The 12,310-nt window shown below is 42.5% G+C and overlaps 1 protein-coding gene across 3 annotated transcripts in view; it reads left to right on the top strand.

The window, feature by feature from the left end:
• The first annotated feature begins 7,435 nt into the window (after positions 1 to 7,435).
• LRSAM1 (leucine rich repeat and sterile alpha motif containing 1) overlaps positions 7,436 to 12,310 on the top strand; it is a 96,734-nt gene continuing 91,859 nt past the window's right edge. For 2 of the 3 annotated variants that reach the window (XM_040324340.1, XM_040324338.1), the window contains exon 1: positions 7,436 to 7,546. The gene's annotated coding sequence lies outside the window, so the exon portion shown is untranslated. The remainder of the gene's footprint in view (positions 7,547 to 12,310) is intronic. The other variant, XM_040324339.1, reaches the window with a different exon arrangement.

Genomic DNA, 12,310 nt, shown 5'->3' with positions numbered 1-12,310 from the left:
AAAGTTTCCCGACGGAGCATGCGCTGTTCGCTCGGCGCGGGAGCGCGCCTAATTTAAATGATTCCTGCCCCCGGCGGGATCATTTACATTAGGCGCCCTTACGCAGGGCAAATTAGCATAGCGCCCTGCTCCGTGAATCGCGGGCAAATCGAAATATTTGCGTGGGCGCAGAACAAAAATCATTGCCCTTTGCCCACGCAAATATTGCGCGGCTCTACCTGAATCTGGGCCATTGTTGTCAATTTTATTGATCCAACAGGTTTAATGTTGGCACCAGGGGTCAAGTCCTGGGGAAAAAAGTGTGGGAACTCCCACCCAAGACCCACTCCTCCACGGAAAAAAAAAAAATGATACGCTCATATGCATAATTACTGTATTTTTTTCCGATCCACTGTACCTTAATAATCCTTTATGTTACTGCCCGCTTCCTGTATATGGATTCATCAAGTAGTGTGCGGGTATTCCATCACTTCCTCGATGCCGCAATGTCTCCTGGGAGCTTTTGTCATTGTTCCCAGGAGCAAGCAAGTTCTTTCTAAATCCCGTGATAACTCGCGGCAGACCTCTGCAATGTCTCCTGGGAACAATGACAATAGCTCCCAGGAGACATTGCGGCATCGAGGAAGTGATGGAATACCTGCACACTACTTGATGAATCCATATACAGGAAGCAGCCAATAACAAAGGATTACTAAGGTTCGCCTGCCCCTGACAGTGACTTGAGCTGGGCATCGCCGCTTAGTGAAGGATTAGCTTGGGCGGCTCGGCTGCTCTAGTCCTGCAAAGGGAACTGCGTTCCTGCTGTGAAAAAAGTGCAGGAACTCCGTTCCCACGCGCTCCCGCAGGACTTGAGCCCTGGTTGGCACCACACATTTCAAAATTGTTTACACTTTATCGGTCACTGATCTGTCATGATATTTTACCACAACTGTGCGAGGGTCTGCCTGACTGGATATAATTGTTTGGAATATTTGGGTAGGCTCTTGCATTATAACACAGTTGTAAAAAATTATGATCCAAAAAAATCGAATCTTTGAAACAAAATCAGACTGTGTTTGGCCCATTTATATAAAACCCATATATGGGTAGTTGCCCACAGCAACCCAGTCAGATTTTACTGCACTGGAGGTAGATCACTGATTAAGTCTGATTGGTTAATGCGGCTTGCTGCACTATATACATTGCCTTAATCAATAATCTGTTTTTCTGTTGTCAATAAAGCCGCTGTGGATGACTGTCAACTGTAACCGTGCCTAATCCACTTGTTTTTTCACATCCACTTCCACATCTATTGTCATTTTTTTTTTTTTCACTTTTTAATTTTTTATTCAAAGTTTTTCAATTTTACAACATTTCAAACATACAACAAAGTTAAAGGGGTTGTAAAGGTTTGTTTTTTATTTTCTAAATAGGCTACTTTAAGCCAGTGCATTGTTGGTTCACTTACCTGTTCCTTCAATTTCCCTTCTAAATGTTTTTTTTCTGTGTCTGAATTTCTCACTTCCTGTTCCTCCTCAGTAAGGTGTTCAGTAAGTTGTTCTAAATGACTTTCCACCACTCGGATGATGGTGGAAAGCTTACTGAGGAGAAACAGGAAGTGAGAAATTCAAACACAGATTTTTTTTTTTAGAAGGGAAATGGAAGGAAAACATAAGTGAGCCAACAATGCACTAGCTTAAAGGAACCAATTTAGAAAATAAAAGACGAGCCTTTACAACCCCTTTAACATTAGTATATCAAAATGTATAATTATACATGCCTTTACATACAATCCCAATGTATCTATTGTCATTCTATATGTACTATTGGTTGCATAGATTCTCATGACATTAAAGAGTCAGGGCCAGATTCACAGAAGAAATACGCCGGAGTATCTACTGATACTCCGGCGTATTTTCAAATTTGCCGCGTCGTATCTTTAGTTTGAATCCTTAAACCAAGATACGACGGCTTTTGGCTTCGATCCGACAGGCGTACGGCTTCGTACGCCTTCGGATCGTAGGTGTAATACTTCGGCGCCCGCTGGGTGGAGTTTGCATCGTTTTCCGTGTCGGGTATGCTAATTAACTGTTTACGGCGATTCACGAAGGTACGCGCGGCCGTCGCATTCTCTTACGTCGTCGCTAGTCGGCTTTTCCCGGCGTATAGTTAAAGCTGGTATTTCGTGGCCTATCTTTAGACTTGCCATGTTAAAGTATGACCGTCGTTCCCGCGTCGAAATTCAAATTTTTTTTTTTTGCGTAAGTCGTCCGTAAATAGAAAAGGACGTAACTCACGTCGACATTCAAAAAATTACGTCGGTGCGACGTCATTTCGCGCAAAGCACGGCGGGAAATTTCAAAACGGAGCATGCGCAGCACGTTCGGCGCGGGAACGCGCCTAATTTAAATGATACACACCCCGTTTGAATTAGGCGGGCTTGCGCCTGACGGATTTACGCTACGCCGCCGCAAGTTTACAGGCAAGTGCTTTGTGAATCAAGCACTTGCCCATAAAACTTGCGGCGGTGTAACGTAAATGCAATACGTTACCCTGCCGGAATTCTACGTGAATCTGGCCCTCAATGTCTGTTCACATATAATATCATTCAGATACAGTACTTACCATTATTATTAAAGAGATGTGTGTGCTTTCCATGAATTATTTATTGATGTCACTAACATTTCCACTTGATTACTGTACAAAACACATGATCATTCTTCATACACTTATTTGTAGGTGCTCCTTTAAAGGAGTTCTCCAAGCTAAAACTTTTAACCCCCGCTGTGCCCGGGCTGTAAATCTATACAAAATAAACTTTCACTTACCTGCCTACGATCCCCCGTTGTTCCGATATCGCCGTCCCGTTCTCCGGTCCCGGTCTCTTCCACTTCCTGCGGGTCGGTGACTCACAGTGCGCTCAGCCTATCAGCGGCCGCGACGGGACATTGCTGCGGCCGCTGATAGGCTGAGCGCACTATGAGTCACCGACCCGCAGGAAGTGGAAGAGACCGGGACCGGAGAACGGGACGGCGATATCGGAACAACGGGGGATCGTAGGCAGGTAAGTGAAAGTTTATTTTGTATAGTTTTACAGCCCGGGCACAGCGGGGGTTAAAAGTTTTAGCTTGGAGAACTCCTTTAAGTGGTTGTAAACCCCAGACATGAATAATGAACAAAGCATATCCCTCTTTAGTGTGTACTTGTCTCAATCCAGAGAACTAAGGGGTGGAATTACTAAAGGAAAATACACTGTGCACTTTGCAAAGTGCAGCTGCAATTGCTCCAGAGCTTAGTAAATGAGCAGAAGCTCTGCTGACTTCCATCATTCAATCATGTGCAAGAGAAATTATGTGTTGACCCCAGGTCGACGTCAAATGTGATGAAACGCGTCAGTAGGAGGGACGTGCTGCTGTCACCACGCTGTCACGATCCAGGAAGGACTGGCGTTTGCATTAGCCAGCCTGATTTAATACACATGTTGTTGTACATGCTCCTAGATGTGCATTTCTTTTTATACAATAAATATGTTGTTGGTTTTATACTATGGCGAGTTCTTCTATTTTGGGTTATCCTTTTGAGCACATTCTCTGAAAGAGATTTGTGTTCCTTGGATCCTGGAAAGAGCTAAGACCATCTATCTTTGCTTCACCTCTGAGCAGTGTGCCCGGATACGAGTTGCCATCTGTTTTCTCCCATGAGGATTAAGGCCCTGGCAGGGTATTACGCCACAAGCGGTATAACGCTTGCTATTTGGTAAGTGTGCATTTTATGTGGTGGAGGGATATCTTTATGGTGTGAACCACTTGCATCACAAGAGGACTTCACATGTGAAATATATCTTGTTCACTCTTTTCCACATCAGTGTTGTCAATGTCTACTACGGACAAGTTGTTTGTTGCATAATTGTGGCAAAATAACTGTTTAAAAATCATGTGAAGCTTGTAGCCCAATAAAGCGCAGAAGCTTCTTTTGGGTGACAAGTGCACATAGGGCAGCTTTTTGAAGTGTCAACATGGAAACGTGTATAAACTCCTTCAAACTGGAATATAACGCAAGATCTGAACGGGGCCTAATTATTTTCCTCCTTTTTCTTCTTTGTTACAAGACAAATTTTATATAGTTAAAAGCAGAGCTTTTTTTCTCAAAAAATAGGTGCAGGAACTCAACCACGACCCCATTCAAATTTCACAAACAGTAGAAGGGTCTTAAAGGGGCATTAAATACCAGGATTGCATTACATACAGAGAGCAGAGTTCAGGGGGGGTTACACACAGAGTACAGAGCTGTCACTTGTAAACACAGAAACTAGACTTCTGTGTTTACAAGTGATTGTGGTGAGCAGGCGCCAAAGGGTCTGAGCCAGAGGTGGTGGAACTGAGTTCCCCCAAGTTCCCCCTGAAAAAAAGCCCTGGTTAAAAGTAAGGGGCCTTGCAGGTGTGGTCTTCATTTATCTTGGTCATGACTCTGACTTTCCTCAGGAGTTTGGCCTTCCTTGAAAATGGCTTCTATGTTCATGCATTATATTGCAATGGCTGTAGGTGATTTCATTTTAGATTTATCTGAGTTTTACCTGAGGAACTGTATTTCATCTGTAATATACCCACCTGTATCTTGTGTCCTAAATAAAGAAAAAATTATATATATATATATATATATATATATATATATATATATATATAGTACAGACCAAAAGTTTGGACACACCTTCTCATTCAAAGAGTTTTCTTTATTTTCATGACTATGAAAATTGTAGATTCACACTGAAGGCATCAAAACTATGAATGAACACATGTGGAATTATACATAACAAAAAAGTGTGAAACAACTGAAAATATATTTCATATTCTAGGTTCTTCCACCTTTTGCAGCAGACACATCTCTAGAACTGGTAAGAGGAGACTGTGTGAATCAGGCCTTCATGGTAGAATATCTGCTAGGAAACCACTGCTAAAGAAAGGCAACAAGCAGAAGAGACTTGTTTGGGCTAAAGAACACAAGGAATGGACATTAGACCAGTGGAAATCTGTGCTTTGGTCTGATGAGTCCAAACTTGAGATCTTTGGTTCCAACCCCCGTGTCTTTGTGCGATGCATAAAAGGTGAACGGATGGACTCTACATGCCTGGTTCCCACCGTGAAGCATGGAGGAGGAGGTGTGATGGTGTGGGGGTGCTTTGCTGGTGACACTGTTGGGGATTTATTAAAAATTGAAGGCATACTGAACCAGCATGGCTACCACAGCATCTTGCAGCGGCATGCTATTCCATCCGGTTTGCGTTTAGTTGGACCATCATTTATTTTTCAACAGGACAATGACCCCAAACACACCTCCAGGCTGTGTAAGGCCTCGTACACACGACCGAACATGTCTGCTGAAACTGGTCCGCGGACCAGTTTCCGCGGACATGTTCGATCGTCTGTACGGCCGACCGGACCGGATTCCTCGGCCTAGCGGACAGGTTTCCAGCGGACAAATGTTTCTTAGCATGCTAAGAAACATGTCCGCTGGAACCATGTCCGTCGGACATGTCCGATGGTTAGTACAACTCATCGGACATGTCTGCTGGGCCGAAATCCCTTGCATGCGTCGAAGTGATTCGACGCATGCGTGGAAGCATTGACCTTCCAGGGTCGCGCACGTCGACGCGTCATCATCGCGGCCACGTCGCGGCCACGTCACCGCGTTCACTGTCCACAGGGATTTTAGTCTGATGGTGTGTACACACATCAGACCAAAATCCGGCAGCGGACATGTCCGATGAAAACGGTCCGGTCCGTCCGACCGTGTGTACAAGGCCTTAGGGCTATTTGACCAAGAAGGAGAGTGATGGGGTGCTGCGTCAGGTGACTACCTCTTGAAGCTCATCAAGAGAATGCCAAGAGTGTGCCAAGCGGTAATCAAAGCAAAAGGTGGCTACTTTGAAGAACCTAGAATATGAAATATATTTTCAGTTGTTTCACACTTTTTTTATGTATAATTCCACATGTGTTCATTCATAGTTTTGATGCCTTCAGTGTGAATCTACAATTTTCATAGTCATGAAAATAAAGAAAACTCTTTGAATGAGAAGGTGTGTCCAAACTTTTGGTCTGTATATATATATATATATATATATATATATATATATATATATATGTATATATAGCTGCCAAGGGTCCCACAGGATCAAAAAGCATAGAAGTTTGTTGCCTTGTGCTCTGGGAGTTCTATAGTATCTGAGTTCATTCCACAACAGTCTGTGGCAGAGACCGTCTGGACATTAGTTTGTGCGTCATCCCGGTTGCCAGGCCATGTGAGAGGGGACTATCCGGGTGAGCAATACCCACTCAATAGTTGAGAGTGGGGACTGATTGACTATTTTTGAGCATTCTGTACCGTGTGCCTGAACCTTCCCCTACTCTTCTCCTCCCTTCTACTTTCTCTTGTTCAAGTTATCCTGCAGTGAAAATAAAACCAACTTTTGAAGGTTTTACATCTGTCTGGACATTGCATTTATCAATGAATTTTTGATCCATACCCTGACATACCCTTCCATACCCTGACAACGAAGCTTAAAAGGTGACGTGCAAACCCAAAACGTATCCAGCAGCTCCTTCAGGGGTAGTGCTACATCTACATATGCATTTATCTTAACTTTTTTTTTTATCAATTACTTGGTTATCATATGGACATTATTTTATCAATTACTTGGTTATCATATGGACATTATTTTACACTTGTTGCGCCCTTTTCATCATTTATTCTCAACGGTACCTAAAAAATATATATATAACATTTGGGGTTTCTAAGTAACTTTCTAGCAAAAAAAACCCCACAGATGTTAACTTGTAAACAATAGGTTTGAAAAATAGACCTGGTCCTTAAAGCGGGGGTTCACCCAAAAATACATTTTTAACATTATTTTCAGCCGAGTTGTCCTAATGACAATCGGCTGTTTTTTTTTTTTTTTTGTACATACCGTATTTCACCGCCGCTTCCGGGGTATGTCTTCTGCGGGACTGGGTGTTCCTATCTGATTAACAGGCTTCCGACCGTCGCATACAGCGCGTCACGAATTGCCGAATGAAGCCGAACGTCGGTGCGGCTCTATACGGCGCCTGCGCACCGACGTTCGGCTTCTTTCGGCAACTCGTGATGCGTAGTATGTGACGGTCGGAAGCCTGTCAATCAGATAAGAACGCCCAGTCCCGCAGAAGACATACTCGGAAGCGGCGGTGAAAATACGTTATGTACGGGGAAAAAAAACAGCCGATTGTCATTAGGACAACTCGGCTGAATCTAATGTTAAAAATTTTTTTTTTGGGTGAAACTCCACTAAGTGGTTAAACTACCTATAGGTAAGACTTATTTATTATAGGCAAAATGTAATGTTGGAAGTTGATACAGCACAACCTGCATGCAGTATTCTAGGTGGCCTCCAGGGGGCTCTCACTGACTGTTTTGGTAAGCGAGTCACATGACTGGAAAGGACCCGGAAGCGCCTGCAGTCCATGGCTGAAGCAGTGAATCTGCAGGCAGAAGGAGAACAGTGAGGGGCCCCTGAGAGTCCCTGTGGCCCCCAGCAGTGAGTACCTGCCTATCTATCTCTGGCATTATCTGTTATTGTTCTCCTCTGGGGTGATGGGTTCATGTGGGTGGCTGTCTTGTGTCTGTCATAGCTCATTGCTAGGTAACCTGTGGCTTGGTTGCTGCTGTGGGACTACAGAGACCAGCATGCCCTGTCAGTACAGGCAGACTAATGAAAAAAAGAGCGAAGGAGAGCGGGACTTTAAATGAAGTATGTGAGGGAACTACAGACTAATATGCCATGCTGCTGGTATAATCAAAAATGCGGGCACAGCATTAGTATGTATAGACTCTCTGCCAGGATGTTGTTCCTTTGCCTGGATAGATCTCCTCTCCTCCTGTCCTGGTGATCGGCTGGGACACATACAGGGGGCGATCGAGGACTGAGGCACCACCAAAATCGCAGGTATTTAGGGGAGGGGGTTAGAGCCTCTGTCTGGCTTTTATTGCTCTCTGTGGGAGTCCTTCATACCGGAACGCAGCGCAGGAAAGGTGCATTCTGTGTGCATTTCCCGCACCGCATTCCAAATTCACTGCCAATACGTTGTTAACGGCACCCAAAACGCAGATCACAATCGCAGTTATAAAGAAAAATGCAGCACTTAAATATTTACTATATAATATGTTATAATTATATCCCATACACAGTGCAAAAATGTCCATTAAAATAATATATAAAGGATAAAAGTTCATATGTGAACAATAGTGATCAGCAGTTGAAAATTCTTCACCTGCAGCGTCTCGCCTCCATCAAAACATGAAGTGCGAACCCACCAGACTCAGATGTTGTCTAATATATAGCAAAACGCGTTGTTTACTTTATGATGATCCTCCTACTGGATGCATGTAGTGTCATTGACAAGATCCGCCAGCTATAAACTTTCTCCAAGGCACTTCACATCAGAGGGAATACTCGCTCTCATCCAACCAAAAACGAGTCGCCACTTAGGTTATTCCCATGTAGCAGGCTGTTCATCCACGCAAGACTCCGCCTCCAATTGCAGTGCATTTTCAGGCACCAGATCGCATAGCACTGCACTACCATAAGATTCAGTACAGTAGTGTGTTTTTTTTTTTTCTTTCCAGCGCAACTTCAGCTCATTCAAATGAACAGGCTGCAAAATTGCACAGCAGGGGAGCAGGCATTCCTGTGCGATTCCGTTATGATCTGGCCCTAACAATTAGCGCTTGCAATATAAGTGTCAGATGACCTATATGCATACATGATTGCAAGCGATCATTTAAGAGCCAATTTGTGAAACAAATTATTGGATGTGAGAGAAGTAATGACAAAGCTTAATTTAAAGAATACCTAAAGACAACACTATTTTATTTTATTGTTTTTGTTTTTTTTTAGCTTTAACCACTTCTGGACCGAGCCTCTTTTTGAGATTTGTTGTTTACAAGTTAAAATCAATTTTATTTATTTTTTTGCTAGAAATTTACTTAGAATGCCCGAACATATATTTTATATATATATATATATATATATATATATATATATATATATATATATATACACATACACATATATATATTCTCTAGGATGTCTAAAACAAAAATAAAAAAAAATATATTTTTTTTCAGACATCCTAGAGAATAAAATGGTGATCATTGCAATACTTTGTCACACCGCATTTGCACAGCGGTCTTACAAGTAGGGCCGAAACAACTAATCGATTATGAAATTAATCGATTACAATTTTCATAATCGATTAATCGGCCAGTAACATAATGGGGTTAAAAAAACAAAAATTTGCTCTTTATAGTACAAAAAAGCAAATTGCTACTGTAAATATTACTTTCACTGTCCCACAGTAAAAAATGAGCGATTATTTGCTCTTTTTGTACTTATTTTTGTTTTTTTAACCCCATTATGTTACTAGACATCTCAGGCCTGGGGTCACACCTCTGTTTTTTGGTGCTTTTTGCAGAAACACACTACAGTGCATTTACATGTTTTCCTTTGGGACACGTTCACATCCATGATTTGATTTCAGCTGCTGCGTATTTGGAAAGGGGCGGGGACTTTTTAACGCAAAACGGTGCTATTTTGTTTTTTTTTGGTTCAATATACTTCAATGGAGAAGCTCCAGAAAAGCATGTAATGTGTCTTTGCGGCAATTTGTGTTTTGTAATCTGCCCAACAACAAATTGGCCACAAAAAATTTAAAAATGCAAAATTTTTTTTTTAAGGCTATATCCGATTAATCGAAACAATAATCGGCCAACTAATCGATTATGAAAATAATCGTTAGTTGCAGCCCTAGTTACAAGCAGTTATTTTGGGAAAAAATACACTATTTTGAACTAAAAGAAAACAATAAAGTTAGCCCACTTTTTTTTTTCTATATTGTGAAAGATAATGTTATTGCGAGTAAATTGATACCCAGCATGTCATGCTTCAAAAGCCCGCTCGTGGAATGGCGATAAACTTTGGCACCTAAATCTCCATTGGCAACGTATAAAAATGTCTACAGGATACCAGTTATGAGTTACGGAGAAGGTCTAGTGCTATAATTATTGCTCTCGCTCTCTAACGATCGCGGCGATGCCTCACATGTGTGGTTTGAGCACCGTTTTCATATGCGGGCGCGACTTGCGTATGCATTCGCTTCTGCGCGCAAGATCGGTGGGGCGGGACGATGCGCTTTACATTTTTTTTTTTACTTTTTTTTTTTTTTTTTACACTGTCCTTGTTAAAAAATCATTTTTTTTAATTTGGGTCACTTTTATTCCTATTACAGGAAATGTAAACATCCTTTGTAATTAGGGGTGCACCGAAATGGAAATTTCAGAAACGAAACTGAAAAAAAAAAAAAATTAATCCGAAACCGAAAATTACTTTTCTTTTTTTCCCCCCTATTTCAATTTTTTTAATAATGGCACAGTGGCTGCGTTTGATGGGCACAGTGGCTGCGTTTGATGGGCACAGTGGCTGCGTTTGATGGGCACAGTGGCGACGTGTGTTGGCACAGTGGCTGCATGTGATGGCACAGTGAGGCTGCAATTAATGTGTTTTTTGGTATTCAGAGAAGGCAAGCATGGCTCAATAACACACAAAGTTTTATTTTTTATTTTTTTAAACGTTTGTGTGTTACTGAGCCATGCTTGCCTTCTCTGACTACCAAAAAAAACATCAATTTCAGCCTCACTGTGCCACTGTGAAAAAATGGCAGATAACATTTTTTTTTTATCTGCCATTTTTTCATTAAGAAAGTGCTGGTCACCTCAGTCAGTTAATTGCGCCCCCTCCTAGACCAAATTGTACCACCCACGGTGGGCGTTCATTATCGGCAATTGTAATGTGTTTCGGCAGGGACCCAAAATGCTATTTTCGGCCGATATGTATCGGCCACCGATATATCGGTGCATCCCTACTTGTAATAGAATCTCTTTAATGTGAGATCTGAAGTTAAAAAGACGTCAGATGTCACCATTAGACTTAAATGGGTTGTAAAGTTAATTTTTCTTTTTCTTAAATGGCTTCCTTTACCTTAGTGCAGTCCTCCTTCACTTACCAAATCCTTAGATTTTGCTTTTAAATGTCCTTATTTCTTCTCAGAAATCCTCACTTCCTGTTCTTCTGTCTGTAACTCACCACAGTAATGCAAGGCTTTCTCCCTGGTGTGGAGTGTCGTGCTCGCCCCCTCCCTTGGACTACGGGAAAGTCAGGATGCCCACTAACACACATCTCGATCTGCAACGTAAAGAACGTCCTGATTCTCCTGTAGTCCAAGGGAGGGGGGCGAGCACGACACTCCACACCAGGGAGAAAGCCTTGCATTACTGTGGTGAGTTACAGACAGAAGAACAGGAAGTGAGGATTTCTCAGAAGAAATAAGGACATTTAAAAGCAAAATGGAAGGATGAGGTAAGTGAAGGAGGACTGCACTAAGGTAAGGGAAGCTATTTAGGGAAAACATTTTTTACCTTTACAACCCCTTTTTCAATGCAATAAAAAAAAAAAAAAATCCCCTTTAGGACCATTGTGCGGAAGTGACGTTTGACGTTGCTTCCGTCATTCGAGTAGGGGCCATCTTTCCCTCACTCAGCATCCAGTCTCACAGGGGAGAGGACTCGATTGTCTCTGTCGCTACCGACGGCTCCGGTAAACAGCGGAGACAAGCGGAGCGTGGCGGGAGGTGACCTCTCCCACCGATAGAAGTGGTCTTGTGGCGAATCGGAGAACCACAGAGACCACTTTTATCTGAAAGCCAGCCGTCTGGCGTTTAAGAGGATACTGGGGTAATGGCAGCTATCTGCCATAACAACGGTTTTCCACGTCAAAATTCTGATGTATAACGACGGAGACTGGTTATTAAGTGGTTAAAGGATAAGTTTCTCCTTTTCAGAAAAAAATAATAAATGCACATTTTTTTTTTTGCATTTATTAGTTTTTGTTGCAGGAGCCTGGAAAGCAGATCGCTGGTGCAATGCAGGTCTCCTGCAGATCTATCAGTGTATTGGTTTGCTTGTACCTCGTATGAGGAAGCCGGTACATGCTGACAGAATGAATTAACTAACACAGTGCCGTGGTAGTTCACTGAAAACTACAAGCCGACAGCCGCAACGGTTGACAGACCTTGTAGGTTTCCATTCACAGAGCGCTGTAAAAGAGTAATGCAGCCGGGTGGGTGGAGCCCCGCACGGCCATTTAAATTTTTTTTTTTGACAGCTAGTGGGTGGAGCGGGAGGTGCGGGGGCCAGTGCATTCATAACATGTTAGACCCTGAATATAGGTACAACATGTAACATGTTA

Source organism: Rana temporaria, chromosome 9, assembly GCF_905171775.1.
Source record: "Rana temporaria chromosome 9, aRanTem1.1, whole genome shotgun sequence".
Taxonomy (NCBI): domain Eukaryota; kingdom Metazoa; phylum Chordata; class Amphibia; order Anura; family Ranidae; genus Rana; species Rana temporaria.
The sequence above is the reverse complement of the archived record's forward strand: the minus strand, read 5'-3'. Positions and strand labels throughout refer to the sequence as shown.